We start from the raw sequence: 18,065 nt of genomic DNA, 5'->3' as shown, positions 1-18,065 counted from the left end.
TTTTTCCTGCTTCAGTTCACACACTGACAAATACTGACAAATTCCTGCTCTATACCGAGAAGAAAATCTTGTTTCCTCGAGTGACAGCACTTACTTTACAATGTTAGTCCTAGGTTGTCCCCACTTGGTCCAGTCCTTGAATTTATCTGGAAAACATCCTTCAACATCACCTTTCAGTGTATAAATGTTTTTATCCATTTACAAAAATTAATGACAAACTGTTGGAAGGGAGAAATAAAGAAAGGTTGCGTGGGGTCAAACTGCACACCCACTGATTTTATGTGCACGAGAGATAAAAGAGAAACGGCGAGGGATAGCTAAACGGAGGCAGTAAAAGAGCGAGTTAGAGTAACAGTAAACAGTCGAATGATCGATGAACGCCTGACATGACTCAGCTCTCAGTTGCCGGCCAACATTTCCATGACTGGCGAGCCGCCTGCACGACGAAGACAAACGACCCGGCAATGAAGGAAAATGAGGATTTTATCACCCATTTCCCTCTCATACCGTTGTTGGCCCACACTCTCCACATTGTTTGTGTGTGTGTGTGTGTGTTTGTGTGTGTGTGTGTGTGTGTGTTCTTGTGTGCTGGGAAGTTAACCAAATGTGTGTCTCACTTCCCTGACAGGCTGGCTTATGGTCGTACGCTTGCCCATGGGTGCAGTTTAGAGAAATCACTCACTCAGTTGGAGGCTTGTGGAGAAATGCCCAAGGTCTGGGACATCTATACGTTACCTGTGTGTGTGTGTATGTGTGTGTGTGTATGTGTGTGTTTGAGTGTCTTTAAAAGGACATTAATCTCATCCTCAGATAGATATAATTATGTGCCTCAGGGCGGAGGAGAGTTATTCCCCTAGACTTTTCAAACCCCTCTATTCCTTTTCTTCACCCTCTTTCCTTCTCTCTTACCTTCTCTTACTCACTGAAGCTAAGAAAGCCAATCCTACTCTCTCATCCTCGGAAGTCATTATGGGATTAACTTATTCCCAGAGTATGGATCTCTTCCTTGGAGCCCATAACAGGGTTTCCCCTTTCTTTGCTTCCCCACACATGGCCTGCTCCAGCTGGGGTAATCAACCTGCAGCACTCCTTCCTGCAGCCTGGAGCTCCACCACGGGGGAAATCACTTTTCGCTTCTCCTCACTTCATCCAAAATATTAATTTTCCCCAAATCTACTAAAAAAATTAAATATATGAAATTCTTTTAGGAATCACAAGAGGAGTTATTACAGTACAAGGCCTGTTATGAAAAATGTTGCAGATCCTGTTTTAATCTTCGCTGTGTAAAGTAATAGCTGATGCTGCCGGAGCTGACGAACAAACGATCGCTTTTGTAATGGTAATAACTGTGTTCCTGCAGAGCTGACAGGACTCGGCAGCCTGGGGGGAAAAAGTGTAATATTATCACTTCCTGTTTGTGAATCCCTCGCTCCAATGGGCTGTCGGGTAATGACACCTGCCAACATGCCAACAAATCTCACTTACTCTCAGGGCAAGATTAACAGTTGAAAGCAAAACAGTTGGTTCTTTCGGCAGACGCTGAGACTTTGGAGGGGTTTTAAAACGTTCCCCACCTCAAATCCCCTGCAGTTTATCATATACACACGCAGGACCCGGAGACCTCACGCAGTAGTTTTAACGACATGCACACTGCTGCTGCTGTATGCTCGCTACAATGATGAATGCCACACTTTAGGATAGCTGAAGCTCTTCATGATTAATCCTCAAATAAATGAGGGGAAAAGGCACTAAAAGTTATTAATTTTTGGTGTCACATAGCGTGCATTGACAGAATATTTGAAGGAATTTCCAGGCCACAAAGCAACATTTTATGACCAGGGGTATAAAGAAATCACATTCAGTCGGCCTTGCCTGTTTTCAGCCCTCTCCACAACTGTGCAGCTGTCTTCAGCCTTGCTTGAGGGCATAATAACCATAACCATGTGGTTGGTGCCCCCCCCCCAAATACACACACATACAGTTATGCATCCCCATACACACTGTGTTATCTGCAGAGTCACAAGCGAGTGTTTTTTTAAATTGGGCCATGTGGCAGCCTTCTGTTATAAAGAAGCCACACAGACTTTGTTGCAGGCTGGGCATTTATCTAGCATAATGTGATTGTGGTGACATGCCCTCTTTCTCACTGGTGCAGGGTCAGGTTGGACCACATGGTTTGGGGTATGCCCCTCCCCTGGGCTCTGTTTTTACTCACAGCAGTGTTGGCCTTTGTATGTTCAAAAGTCATCCATCAGTGGAGCCGGGCCTGCTTAAGTGCCGCTACCCTTCCTTTCCTCCTTGTTTTTGACTTTATGTTACTGGCTGCACTACAGCACAACATTAGAAAAACCAAATAAATCATTTGTCTGCCACCCCACAGCTGCCATGCGTAAAACAGTTTGCGTTTGCAGCACGTGACTATAAACTTTTATTCCTAACCCCAGCCCATCAATTCTGCTGTTAAAAGTTCCCTAAATGGTTTTAGCATAAAATCATCATCATATTATCACCATGTAACAGTTATGTGGCTAACACGTTGGCTAATAGTGGTTTAATTAAACATATATAAAGCAACACTAAAATTCATTTTGAGTTTCTGGCCAACTGATGAGTGTAAAGCCAGTATTTCTAGTTTTAGTTTCGGCTGAAATATCTGGCTTGGTGCACCACTTGAAGAAAACAGCTGCAATGAAAAGGAAAACTGTAGCGTTATGGGCCAAAACAATGAGCTGAAAGAGGCTAAAATGCATTGTAGAGATGAAGGGAACTGCTGATTTGAGTGATATTTGTTTTTATCTTATTAACTGAAACTGAATAGATAAAATTATTATTTTGACTACAGGCAAGTTATGCCATATATGCCAATGCAACTGAAAAACAGACTACAAAACATTATGTTACATCTTAAAACAGCAACAAATAACAGATTAATAAATAACAGACCCACCCTAACTTACCACAGTGTCTACTATTTAGTGGAACCTCCTGCTTGTTCTAGCAGAACCTTTTGCATAGCTGCACTCAACACACACATCCTCAGGGGCCACTGGGGTTTAGCCAATGTGTGTAGAGTCCATCTTTAATTTTCTTTTTCCTTTGGGCTAACATTTCTATCACTTCCATTCATGCCAAGTGTTACAACTCTTTCAAGCGCAGATGTCTCCTGAGTGACAGTCAGATTGCTATTTAAGATTGGCCAGGGGAGATAGAGAGGAGCCAATCCCAGCTGCCGGAGAGTTGAAATATTCTACTTAGTTTAGCGTAGCTGACAGCTCTTGCGGGGAGAGGCTCGCCTCAGCTTCAGTGGCAATTTCCTCCTGCAGGCATGGTCCTAGTGAGGGGTGGGGACAGGTTGTTGGTTCAACTCCCTGTTGGAAAGAGGAGTAGAGATGTGTTTCTCTCCATGCTGTAATGTCAGTTGTTTACTGTATTTAGACCCACAGACACTGACTCACCAGATAACACATCTCTCCATCCTCTTTTCCCACTCTCACTCTGTTTTTCTCCCCTGTTTCTTCCCCTCCTTTGCTCTCTGTTCTCCACTCTCCTCTGCTCAACGCTGTGGTGGGTTCAGTTCTTGACAAGACCCCACATCCTGCTAGTTGCTAAATGAATAATACATGCATGTTCTAGCAGCACTGTTAGACACAGGGAGAGAGAGAAAAGGGGCAGAGACAAAGAGAGCATATGAGTGCGTTTGTGTATGCGTGTGCCAAGGACCTGCTGGTCTCGAAACTCCTTATGGAAAGGTCAAAGCTACTGTGGCTCAGGACTTCAGATCAACAGATAATTTCTGCATTTGACAACCTCATGTCAGACCCCAATCTTCTTTCCTTTAGCTGTTCAGCAAGGACAGGAGCTAGGGGTTGTGCAGTCCCCATTGGTGTGAAATAGAGGCCAGTGCAGCCCCTTGAGAATGGTTGAGAATGTGATTTCATTGGAGGACCTTAATTTCAAAGATGTTTATGTTCGTGTGTTACGAGTGTTACAGCAGTTAGGTCTCACCATTTATTCAAAGCATCCCTGTTTCCTTTTAACCCAGCAGAACGAGGGTTGCCCTACATTTTATCAGCTCCTCTCGTTCAGTTTGACCGAGATCAAAGGAACGTGCAAGCAGCCAGCGGAGCATGCATGCATTATCAATCATGTCTGTGGCTTTTTGTTGTACAGAAAATAAAATGCTGAGCAAAGATCAAAAGGAGAAGGTCATGAAATCATTTACTAGATCCAGAGGTTAGATTTACACATACTAAAATGCAGGAGTGCAAACAAATCCAAATCCATTGTAAGTGAATGCAGGTCCAGAGTGTGTGTGCACTAGAAGGAAAGCGTGAAGACAAATGTTTCCTGCAAGCTGTCCCCTGACCCTAAAATTAGATATGTGCAACTGTTCTTTGTGTACCTCAGAGAGCTTGTTATTTTTCGGCAGTCCCTCTCACGTCTTCTTCTAAAGACAAGCATTTCTGGTTAAAGCGCAGCACATTATCTCAAAGAACACATGCAGAGTCAAATGATTCGCTTCTTGCTCTGAACTGTTTCTATTTTTATTAGGAAAAGCAGAATCAATGAATAGGAGCCGCAGGGGTCCTATTATAGTTAGTGAAAGCAAGTGAGCCAGCCTTGTTTTTAGAAAACATGGTCGCTTTTTAGGGTTAGTACAGTGTATAACCAGATATTTTAGGAAGTGCGGTGTCAGCTCTCTGCAATGCTCCAGGTACAATGGAAGATGTGTCACCTGAGATGGCAGGTTGCTGATTGACGCACCTTGACTTCATGCCTCTCACTCAGACAGTCAGCTTGTGAGTCTGTCTAACCAGCTTTGCACAAGATTCACTCAAACATATACAGACGCTACGTTTCTGGGTAGAGTTCTTGTGAGGGCAGCTGCTGCACATGCCCCAGATATACGATTGTCTCTTTAGCTTTCTCTCAGCAGGGTTCAGTGGGAGGGTTAATATCGCTTTTGACTCTGTGTGTGTGTGTGATCAGTAAATAGACTGGTCCAGAATGTGTAATCTTGCTCTCAGGGCTAGAGGAAGAAGCTGGCCTGCTAACATTAGACACGGGAAAGATTACTACTCTAATAATAAGTAATAAGTAGTGAGTAGGTTAAAACATATTTTTACTAACACTGTGTGTCTTGGTGCAACTGAATTAAAGGCAGTGCTAACAGTTTTACCGTCAAACTAGTTCTCAAGGGTTATGGTTTGACATCTTGTAATATTTCCAGAAAACTTTTTAGCCAAAAATTACATAGAAACAAACTACATTCCCTACTAAAGAAGACAAAATGTCTGGATGCTTTTTTGATGTTTTACACGGCAACATAAGCTACTCTCTCTCTGGCCTCTGTTTATCTTTGTGCCAATGAATCATAGACAAAAATCAAACGTTTGATATAAAATATTGTTTGCCTGTTTGAAGTTATCTCTGTGACGCTTAACTTGTCAGCGATTCAGCCAGTGGGGTAAACAGTCATTCACCACAAGAACACGTTCAAACAGTCCGTATGAAATATCAAAACACTCTTCTTCTGTGGCCTTTTTATTTTCGAAGTTCCTCCAGCAATGTTGCCAACCATGAGGAGAGGAATTAAAGTGTGTGATCTATCCAGAATGGCCATAAAACAGGCTCAGCTCGACATATTTTACCAAGATTCAGATATGTGCAGGTTTTAGGGTTTAGTGCTTGAAGACATAACGATGTATATAGGAATTAGGTGTAAGATTTTGAAGTGAGCAGGGTTTGGGTTTAACTGTGTGAAAAGGTGCATTAATGGTTACAAGCATGTGTACAGTGTGTGCCTTTCGTGCCTTAAACATAATATAACTAACACAGGTGTCTTAATTAGTAGTTTATGGGGCGAGATAATGATGTGTTTGCATACTTCTTTGTTTTCCCTAAAACACTGTTATATGTAATATGCGATATGAAAATACAACACAGTCCTTTATGTGACTTTGACAAATCGCCTGTTTTTGATTTACTGCAGACTATGAAGTAGCGGGGGCTGGAGTGTGAAGACTGACAAGTTTGCCCAGCAAGCCAAGGTCGCAAAAAATGTAAGGCTTTATTTGTATATGAACCGGACAAACTTTGTTTCCATAGCAACTGTACTGGGAGATTTGTAAGACTGTGTGTGTGTGTGCTTCTGTCATAGTGGCTGCTTTTGTGCATTGGGTCTCTGTGCAATGTAACTACATACACACACACACGCACACACACACACACACACACACATGGCGACTGGTAGAAGGTAGAGCGGTCGTCCACCAATCCCTCAGTTACTGGTTCGATTCCTCGCTCCTCCAGTCACATGTTGAAATGTCCTTGAGCAAGATACTGAACCCCAACTTAGCTGCTCCCAGTGAGTGTTGAATCACCCATGTGTGATTGTGAGTGCAAATGGGTGAATGAGAAGCAGTGTAAAGCGCTTTGAGTGCCAGTAGGTAGAAAAGCCATACATAAGTGCAGACCCTTTACCATTTACACACACACACACACGCACGCATGCACGCACGCACGCACGCACACACTAACAGAACAAAAATTAAAGAGGACAGGGCATTAAAAGAGGACATTAAAGAGGATTTACCAAAACCATAACATAGATCTTCCCACTTAATTCTGGAGATATAAAGCCATTTGTCCAGGTTTAGAGACACAATAAGAATCCCACCAATAGAAATATAGCACAAACTACCTACTTGAAGGTGATATAACATATTTTATGATTTTGAATACATTGATTTAGGACAGGTTACCTATGAAGTTGAAGAAATCGGTTCAGCCATTATTTACTGTAAAAACAGAGATGGCAAGCTCTCTTTTTACTTGTGCCCTGTTGTGCGTGTGTGTGCTGCCACCGTAAAAGTAAGTTTAAAAGCATCATAAGATTCACCAGAGAGACAGAAAGATAGAGAAACTCTCCTGATTAACCAGAGGGAAGACAAGCATAAAGCTGAGAGCAGATGCCACAGCACTACCTTGCACGCTTCAGCTGGCACAGCAGCTCAGCACCAACACAAGTAGCTTCACACTGTAGCATGTGCATACTGCTGCATGACAACCTGCTGCCATTAAATATGCTTCCGTGCAAAGGAGGTACATGGCTGTAAACGCCATTCTGCCCTTTCTTCTGCATCCTCTGATTGCATCTACACTGTTGTTTGATTCTCACACACTAACCCGCAGTGTCTAATTTACCTTCCCCATCCCAAGTGCCTCTTAATCACTTGTTTTCTCTCCTCTCTTTCCATCTCCCTGCCTCTCTCTTTCTTCCACTCCTCGTCCTCTGCCTGAGCATCCTTTGAGGATTCACAACAATAGAGTTGTAGACTGGATTAAGCAATACAATGTCTGATGGAAGGGGTGTAGTGGGGAGAAATCAATGGGCAGATGTGATTTCCTAAGCCGCTAAACATCCTCTGACATGTCAACAAATTAGCTCTGTCAAATGGGGATATCTTTACTACATGTACAAGGTCATTAGATAAATACGTTTAGCAGCGCTGAACCTTTGTGCACATCTACATTGTGTGTGTGGGTGTGTGTGGGTGTGGGTGTGCGTGTGTGTCCATGCTAAGACAAAGAAAAGTATGAGATGGAAACAGAAATAGAGCTCAGTGTAGTTTGTCTTGATTACCTGTCTGCATAGCTTAATAACATTTGGGATTGCACAATTTGCAGCTTGTCACACTCATTGCAATTGCATTCAGTTTAGAGAAATAAATCGAGAAGCAATTTTGGCTTCATTTCTGTCTCATGCGGTGAGTAAATACAGTTAGAGAAAGCTGCATTGGTTTGTATGTGCACCGCTCAACACACCCGATGCCTTTCATTCCTATTCTTTCTATTGTCGTATTGTGGAAGCTGACTGACAGAATAATGTCTTTTATTTTATATTTGGCATTGAAAAACATCTTCCAATAGCAAATAACAGCTCACATATCTATATACAACTGTCCTCATTTCTCTGTATGTACGCTGGAAAGAATGCAAAATGTTCAGGAAATGTTCTTTCGTCACATTTATCTTCATAAAATCCTTTGTACATTCGTATTATCAAAGTTATGCATCTTACTAATTGAATAACAAATCTCCATTATATCAGTGATTAATGTTAATATTATTCAATAATTTTAATAATGGTGACACACTGGTTATTTGATAGTTTGCTTTTTTTTACAAATTATGTTTGGCTCACCTTCATTTCCACAGTGTATTGCTTCCACTGGCAGTGGAGCAGATTGGATGTCCTGCAGTGAAACTATGAAATCTAGGACCACTGGTAGAAAGAGTCAGTGAGGTTGGGTTAGGGGTGCAGCTGAACCGTGTCCTTGATAAAACATCAATTGTGACACTTGGAGAACACTCTCAGCACATCTGGAGGAAAATATGCTTTACAAGAACCCTGAACTTAATTTTTACTTCTAGGTGAAATAAAATAGTTTTAATCATAACTGAGGTGAAGAACAAATATGTACAATCAGCTTCCCTCTGAATGCAGTGGATTGTCACAGCTCCAGATGTGGACTTTAGTGACTGGACTTTAATGAGTGATATCAAGGGGCCAAGAGGCGTTTTTACAAGATGCCCAAACACGTTTCATTTCATATTTTATTTCTTATTGTTGAATAAGCATGTTTTACACATTTTTGGTAATCTGTAATTCTGCATATTACATTGGCTGTGTTTGGCCTCCATTTAAAAAAAAGACTATCATTGTGGGGCAGCTGTAGCGCCCCATAACGGACCACAGTGTCAGTGGTCCGTTCCCTGGTCTCGGCTATATGTCAAAGAGTCTCTGGGCAAGTCACTAAACCCCCAACAGCCCTTTCCCATCCCCAGCTGTGCAGAGCCGGTCCAAGCCCGGTAGAAATTGGGGAGGGTTGTGTCAGGAAGGGCATCCGGCGTCAAAACTATGCCGAATCAACATGCGGACAATGATCCGCTGTGTTGGCCCCTGAAGTTACACTATCATTGTACATAGATTTCCCTCTTGTTGTATGTTACAGCAGCATAGATTTAAAACAAATATTTTTGTAAAAATAATTTACATTTGAATTCTCAGATGACATGTTGTGAAGACACAGCATTGACAGTGTGCAGATGTCAGTTAAGATAAGCATTAAACTTAAATGATAGAAACCTTTTATCACTGTCCATTCAACCTTTTTCAACATTTTTCGCTTTTCATTAGCTGTTCCATCAGGCCAATCATGGCCCTGTGGAGGGTTAATATATATGAACGCTGATTAAGCTTAGTACTTCTGCGACAGGCGCAAACTTTTTTCTTCTCCATATGGCACTAAACTGTATGTCATTTTTGATGAAGTTGTGCAGAGAGAGCATTAATTGTGCTCTGTGTCATATTGTAAGGCGGCTGTAATATTTAATAATGATCTCCTTTTTCCTGCTGTTTAAGTTATGGATGATGTAGGTTGGCTGCTTCTATTTTTGTTAACGATGACTTTACAGCAAAGGTTCGGGCTACAATATGCAACAATATGCAAGCTACAGTAGAGTGTGCAACACATGTAACGACTGTACGGCCAATTATGAATGTGATTTGATCATGATGACTGGTCAGAACTAGTTGGACTGGCTCAGCTGGTGGTGACGATCAGCAGATAAAATCCTTACTAGTGTGCTAGAGATTCTTCCAGTTATTCTCACAAAGAGAATATTTACAACTAACCAAAAGGTGCAAACCGTGCTGCTTTTAAAAAGTGATAGTTCCCAGTTACCGTCATGATTGTTTTTGGCATAAGAGCATTCAGAATTTGTGGGTTTGTCCAGAACTTCCATTTGTTTGCAACCAGTCCTGATCAGCTGTTAAGTGTGTGTCCACAGTTTACTTAGATATCATGCGTGTGCTGGTCTAGTTGGTGGAAACTGTCTTTATGTGGGAACTGCCCATACTGTGTTGGCCAGTCTTCAAGTTCCCAGCTTAAGCTGACACTGAAGTGAGACCCGGCTTAGTTCTTTCTGCCCTGCTTTGAAATTACAGTTAGTGTAAATGCTCCCATTCTTAATACTTAATTAATCGAGAAGAAATAAATGAAATTCTTGGCCAGGAGGAAGAGCTACAATAAGTTACAATAAGGGCTTTTGTTTACCGTTTTATTGTGATGATGCTATTTATTAAATTATGGTATTTGTTTGTGAATTATTGCATTCATTTTCTAACTAGCCTATTTATAATTATAGATTTTTTGTTGGCAACATTCACCAAGTCCATAAACTCATCATGTGTGGCCACAGTTAGCGTTGTGTGTCATTTGGCCACACACATTATATCCTTTATGACAGATCCAACGCAGAAGTCATCAGGAAGCTGTCCGGAGCTACAGTGATAAGTTTCATTGTTTAGCATTTAAATAACTCCCTGTCTCTCTATCTACTCTAGGAGGAAGATTGCACTGCCAGGCGCATCTTAGCATCCTACCATATCATGTTGTTTTCCAGGTTTGAGCTGTGCTTGGCTGACTGGGTCCAGGACAGCTGTGAGTGAGGGCCACTCACTGCTCTGTCAGGGGTGGAGACAGAGGCACTGAACTGAGGCCAGGCATCCAGTGCTATTCCTACATGTCACCTTTTCTCTCTGCAATAGGTTCCTGTGTGGGAGACAGCTTGTGTGAAAAGAGGAAAAAAATTATTCCTTGTTCTTGTGCGAATGTGTCCACATAACTGAATAATTTCTCAAGCAGTAACATAAAACCCCTTAAACACTATCGTACCTAAAGTGTATGGATTACATAAAAAACAGTGTGTCACACTGTGTGACTCTCTCCGTTGAAGAACAACAAGAGTCTCTGAACCATAAAATGTTTTCATAAAGCTTGTCATTTAAAGCTTGAGTAGGGGCTCTGGTACAAATGCTCACATGATCAGAAATGATCCAGTTCAGAAATGTGTTCAGATCAAATCATGCTCCTTCAAATACATCAAATTTATTAGTTCAAATGTCAGTTCTCCTAAACTACAGTAATGCTAAAGGAGGCACAATAAAGGAATGTTGTGTAAACTACAACCCTCATGGTGCTGTGGTAAGCAAGTGTAGAGGTGAATTTTGAAAAGGCAAAAAGGTTTTTTCCTGTGGTGGTTAGAATGCCTTTGTTATTGCACATTTAACTATAAAACTCTTTACTTTGCAGGATACTTCATTCACATTACTATTATTCTTCCCCAGTTTAAAGTCCAAGCTAAATTAGGTTAACTGAAGGGAAAATGTACCCATAGGCAGAAGACCACACTCTACAGTAATTCTATTTCCTGTGGGTCTTTAGTGGTGAACTAGAAAAAAAAAGGAACCTGTACATGCAATCAAAAGCCGTAATAGGACGCCTGGTGGCTCAGTGGTAGAGCATTGTGTTGGGATGCAGAAAGCTGTGGGTTTGAATCCTACCCACCAGGTGTGGCCCCATCCAGCCATCAAGGGCCACCTTGGTGCCAGTTGAGGCAGGCAGGGTTGAGCCGGGCAGGGTTGAGGCAGGCAGGGCATTTGACGAAAAAACACGTGCCAGATCAACTTGCGGAACATGTTCCGCTGTGGCGACCCCTGAAGGGACAAGCCAAAAGCCGTTGATCTAAGCAATCAAGGACCAAATGCCAGAGCCACAATAAAATACTGGTACTGAATGGGACACCAGCTTTGCAAACAGGCCCACTAATGTTTATACAATAAAATAAATTCCATTTAGAGTCTCTAATAAACCTCTTCTGACAAGAGAAGCAGTGTGTGCTGACACACAGGTAGTTTGTGGCAGCTGAAGCTGGTTACAGTGCATATCATGACCTACTGCTGATGCCGCAAGCTGCAGACTCTGCAGATGCAAAGGCTCTGTTTTGACAGAAGTGTGGCTAAATTTCCTGTGTGATGGCATTAGTCTAAGGGGAGTCTGGCAGCTGTAGTCTGCTGTACTGATATTTGTATTGGCAATCGTAAAAGGACAGAAATGCCCATCTTTTGTCACCGTGGCTCATATTTAATGTGTTACAGCTGTTGTTGAGCTGTGTTCAAGGTGTACTTTCAGTAGCACGGCAGGTTAGAAATCACTTGTGTCTCTGTAGTTTCCAAGTTTCCAAAGGAGTAAAACACACTGTGCATATACTGGCATTCTCTTCTGGAAGTCCTTAATATATTAAAATAAACTCTGTCTGATACAACTGAAAACACGAATATGTAGGAAATGAAATACTATCAGCTGTACAACACTACCTGTTTGATACACTGACAGACGATAAAAGAGAGACTCGTATGTAGGTGGTCTGAGTCTGTGCAACCATGTCCATTTTAGATTTTTACCCTGAGCCCATTGGGATGTGAACAGTGCTGTGTCTCTCAACATGGGATCTCGTGTCCTCCCCACCTTCTCAATAATTCAATGGAAAGAAGAGACGTCAGCTCTGTATAATTACTGTGTGAGGGCGACAAGCTCCTCTGTCAAGGACAAGATGAGCCCAAGCTTTCCAGTGCTGGAGAGTGCTAAAAGACCCAGAAACTGTGCTTACTGTGACACTGTTGATGGCAAAAGCTTCAGCTACCTAGAGATGATGAAACTGCAGGTAATTTGGAGGAAAGGCACTGTGACAACAGTAGCAGTTTTTGTTTTTCAGTAACAACTAAACTCAGTGCCTAATCATTGCAAAGCAGCTTGGAAAGAGCAGTGGTATCAGCAGCATCTTTTTGCAAATTTTGTTAGTGGTCAAGAGGCAAAACGATCCATCACTGTTAGGCAGAAACTTGTGTGAGCTCTGATTTCAGCTTTGGGTCTAGCTGGGATGACAGACCTTGTTAATATAACACCAGCCAAAACCCCAAACTTCCTGCTCAGTGAAAGCTACCTGCCAAGATATGACTAAAACTGTTACTGTCACTAAGACCTAAAACCTGGCATGGGCAAAGGCTTGGCAAGAGGCTTCCAGTTTAAAACGAACCAGACAAAGTAGACAGTCATTAGAAGTAGATACTTTGACACAAAGTCTCCCACGGGTACCAAGGAAAGGTCTGGACCAAAATGTGTCAAGTCTGTTGGAGTAGGAGTGCTGATTTGGGATTACTGAGAAACACCTAACTGTCTCATTCATCATAATAAAAAAGGGTAAACTGATCCAAGATCGGCACTGATGATGGAGAATACATGCCTAAAAGCATACAAAATGTTAAGGATACATATTCAAAGACAAATCATACATTTATGTTAAATAACATAACATTTGAGGACATGTTATTGCTTAAATACCTCTCATATTTGATGCCCACCTTGTAAAAACAAAATAAAGCTTGTAACAAGAGTACCAAACTGTGCTCACTATGATTCATGAAACTGAATGAAAGCCTACATTCACATTAGTAATGCTAATTTTAAAAGATTAGTTCAAATATAGACATGTTGCAATGTTCTATGAACACTGCAACAGTGTTTGTGCTTACTCCATATTAAAATCAGTCTGTTTACACTGGCTTTTAAGGGCTCTCCCTCCATAAACTTCCTCCTGTGGAAGTTTTGGGAGGGAAGTTAGAGGGAGGTAAAATCCACAATTCTACATCTAAGCAAAAGACTAAATGCAAGATTCCAAATTAGTCACATAAGTAGATATCTTCCAAAGTTGCTGCTTTTTTAGTGCAGCATTGTTTTGTTTCTTACAAAAAGGACGATAATTGTTGGCCCCGGTCACTTCCACTGAAAAGGCTTTGGAAACAAACAGGAAGTATGAACACAATATATGGGCACCTGTATGTGTATATATGGGCACCTGACTATTTTAAAGTGGGTATAATGTGTGTTAGAAAAGCAAGATAAAATGTTTTGATTAGTCCTTAATGCAAAGTAGAGTTGAGGAAATACCATTACTTATGCGGGTACAGTCAGTCATTCTCAGTTTTTCAGAGCATCTATCAACTAGTTGTTAAAAGATAAAACTATCTACAACAATCTATCAATCCCACTGCACACTACGCACTACAAACATCCAGTTTGTGGAAGGGAATCAGTGAGTCAGTTCACGTCATACCACACTGCTGCAGACAGAGGTGTAAATATTTTTGGCTTGATACTAGGAGGTATCTTTGTGATGGTTTTAAAACCATGTGCCGTAATATCGTTTCAAGCCCACACACTGAGCAGAAATATTGGATTGTGGAATAAAATGAACCAAAATCTTAAAGGACATCTACAAAAACAGTTGTACAACTAAAATCATCAAAGCCCCTCTTTCTTCAGTCCTCTTTCCTTTTTTGCACCTCATGGGCATGAGGTGCAAAAAAGCCAATAACAGAGCAAAGTCATGACAGAAGTTTCAGTAATTCTTATTCATAATGAAATGTGTTTAATCAAAAGGCTGGTATTTGCCAGTCTCCCTACTTTGCACACCCCAAGGTGCGCCCATTACCAGCCAGCAAAGAAAGGCCACATTAAGTGTTTGATGGCAGCCGAGAGACAGCACAAAGGGGCTGTTTGTAACTAATTCGATTCATTTTGCTTCACCTAGATTTTAATTATGATTGTGTACTTCAAAAATTTCCATGCCAAACATTGAGGTACGGGCTCCTGTAAAATAGCTGGGCAGGGCAGCAGGGAAGAGCAAGGTTGCTAACTAGCTTAGCATAAAGTAGCCTCCTGTCATCCGTGGCCGAGTCAACAACAGCACCTGGAATGAGAATAGTATGAGAATAGAGTGAGAATAAACCTTTAGTGTTAGTTATGCAACGATCTTTGGAGTGGATCATTTTTTGGATCACTGGACATGAGTAAGCAAGCCTCTACAACACGTAATATCAAATGGTGGATATAATTGCTATTACATTTAATATCAAAGTAATAGCAATTATATACATCATAGAACCTTTGCTGCTAATGGACTTGTAAAAGCTCCATGACGTGGCCAACCTCTGCTTTCCGATGCAATTCCTCAACCTAGTTTTTGATTCTAAAGATCTGAGGTGTTCTTAAAATTACACAAAACCTCCAGCATATGTGTTTAATACTTAATGAGGTCCATCAGAGGAAAAATTGAATCACTAATTTGCTACATTTTCACTGCCCCCCTGATGTCTTGCTGCAATCATAATTAGAGAAGTCAGTCTGGAGGCTTAGCTCTCTTTCAGTTCAAACCTAAATAGGAATCATAAGCAAATGCAAAATTATTATCTTAACCAGTCTTTTTATCCCTTGTATGACAGATTGCAGCCCAGAGGAAAACATTCAGCAGCTGAGGAGCTCTTATGCAGACAGGTGATTCACTTCTAATGGATGTTAATGTGGCGGACATGACTGAGGATATTCCCAGTGGTGTACACTTACATTTAATTGAAAATTGAGGTCTATGAAAAGATGCACATTAAATCATGGCCAGTGAGCCTGCCTATAAGGTTGCAGCAATTTAAAGAACAAGTCTCCAGAGACTCCTGGTTTCCCACAATTGAAACACACGCTGAATGAATAATAAAGTTAGAAATATTCATAACTCATATTACCTTGGTTAAGACATTACTACTTCAAACAGGTAACATATGCTAAAGTGTCAACCTCTGCTAACTCAAGTTGGATCAATCCTCTAATGGCTTTATGCATCCTTAGTGTTTGATCAGTGTCATACCTAATAAGCTCATGTTTTGGGATGTAGTACTTCTACTTAAACGTACTGTTCTGTCGTATTTAACATATTTAATAGGTCGCAAAATATTGCACAGAAATAAACACTTTATGTGAGTCCCTTTTTCACTAGTTTATAGCAGATGATTGAGATTTAACCTACAGTAAAGACAGATTGTGAAAGCCATTGAATTGTCCACATTTCATCTTTAGAGACGTAAATAAATTGTCATGTAATATTAAAAGTGTATGCTAGTATGTACTGACTACAACAGTGTATTCATCATGTACAGTAAATATTACAGATGTAATACTTAAGCTGTATCTCTTCTACACACATTTAATTGTGGTACATATCTGGTTTTCCTGGAGGTGCTTTGCTGTGAAATTATGGAACAGTTTAGATCATGAAATGGCTGTGGGCGTCTTTGTTAGCTAATCACTGGACAAACTGGTATTTCTCTTCTATGTAATGCATACAATGGACCCAGTCAGTAACTGTCCTGGGGGGACAGCACCGTCATGCAGGACAAGCTTGTTCCTTGTTAAGTCAGTTCCTGTACAAAAAATGAAAACATTCAATTGTGGAACTGAGAATTCACGATAAACAAGAAGGCTGAAGGTATTTGCTCAGTTAAATAACCAAACAGTTTACACATATCCTCATGGTCTTAAATCTCTCCAGAAACAGACAAGATTTACTGCCAATTTTAATGTTTTGATTAGCAGAAAGCTCTGCCTTCATACAGGTAAAGAACCGCCTGTAGCACAGCATATTGTTTACTGAACACAGGGTCAGCAATTTGGCCCTCGACTCCTCTGATCCACGTGACACTGAACCCCAAGTTGCTCCTAGTGAGTTTTTGTCACTTGTAAGTCGAGTGAAGTGAAGTGAGTGCCTGCCAAATCACTAAATGCAAATGCAAAGTATCCCAGTAAGTTTTTATCTGTCCTTATGAGGCGTGGTGTGCACAGATGGCGTGGCTCCATCATGGCTTAGGATCCTGAGAGCCAAAATGGGATTGGAATGACCGTAGAAAACAGATCAGACAGGTTTAGTCAGATGATATCCTGTGCTCAGCCATCTTCTTGTTAGTCAATTAATGTCTCATTACCTGTTACCAGACAGAGCTGTGCCTCCTCAGGTTGCAAGGCCACCAAACCTGCTCTTCACCCGTTGGCTCAAATCTTATTAGTTTCACCTAACTGGCACAGATCAGGTGGGGTTTTTTCTTTTCTTTTTTGCTTGTAAGTAATGGGGATCCAGTTTCATGGCCAGTGAAAAAGTCAACATTGACTGCTAAGGCACACTGATCAATTTTCAGGTTCTGAGTGTTAAAACACTTTATGATCTTTCTCAGAGCTTCTCGTTATCTGTTGATTTGCTGTTTTAACAAGGATGACTGGAAACAGAGGTGTCAGTGGATGAGTCTGTGATCATTCTCTCCCGAATGCCACCCAATGCATCCAGTATTTCTTCTAGTATTTAGAATGTAGATAGAAAAGCTGTTTTATGTGTTCTGTGCATGTGGGTGCATTATGGCTGAGCATGTTGACACATAAGTTCAAATACAGTATGTGTGTGAGAACTGGGACTCATTTCTCTTCATGATCAGTCCGTTCTTGTATCTGTCTGCTCACTTAAAATTATTGTTCATCTTGCCAAACACAGGCCAATTAATAGTGCATGAAAAAAGTAAGGAGCAAAACTAGCAGCAAAACAGCCATGCGTAAATTTATTTAATATTCTCTGTGCTTTGAGCCCAAGTTGCTCGGCCTGTGCGCTGTCTATTCAAATCATGATAGCTGAGAATAATCCAGCTTATTAGGAAAAACATCACCGAGCACCATATGCAAACAACTTTTGGTTTTACACACTAGCCGTATAGAAACGAAGTATTTTATTTCAGCACCTTCGAGGTGTTGTATCTCCACTTTGACTGCATCATAATACAAGACTGAGTGCACAACTGTGTTTCAACAAGAAGCAACTGCCTATTTTGCATGTGGACTTGATCCTGGTTTGCATAAGGCTAACGCTGTACACCGATGGGTTTTATACTCTTTGTAAATATTCCCATGAGGACCCACAGTCGGCCTGAAGTGGAGCTGGACAGACTTGAACCGCATTAACTCAGAGCTAATCAATGTGGTTGTGTTTAAGTGTGAGACAGAGAAAAGCTTTGTCCAGAGGTCTTTCGCATGGTAAGTTAGGCTAATCTCTTACTATTACTATGGCCAAATCAACCATTTCTAACGGCAGACAGTGGGCTTTTGAAAACCAGTCAAAGCTCAGTGGGGTGGGAGACTATTCTGGAAAGTGCGGACATTCAGCTGCTCTTTTATTCACACACACACACACACACACACACACAACTTCTTTAACTTTCTCAATCAAAACTACCTCTACGAAACACACAGTTTCACACAGTGCATGGAGCCAGGTGGTGTGGTTAGTGCCAGATC

The sequence above is a fragment of the Channa argus genome, chromosome 5, assembly GCF_033026475.1.
Source record: "Channa argus isolate prfri chromosome 5, Channa argus male v1.0, whole genome shotgun sequence".
Lineage (NCBI taxonomy): Eukaryota > Metazoa > Chordata > Actinopteri > Anabantiformes > Channidae > Channa > Channa argus.
Note: the sequence above shows the minus strand (reverse complement) of the source record.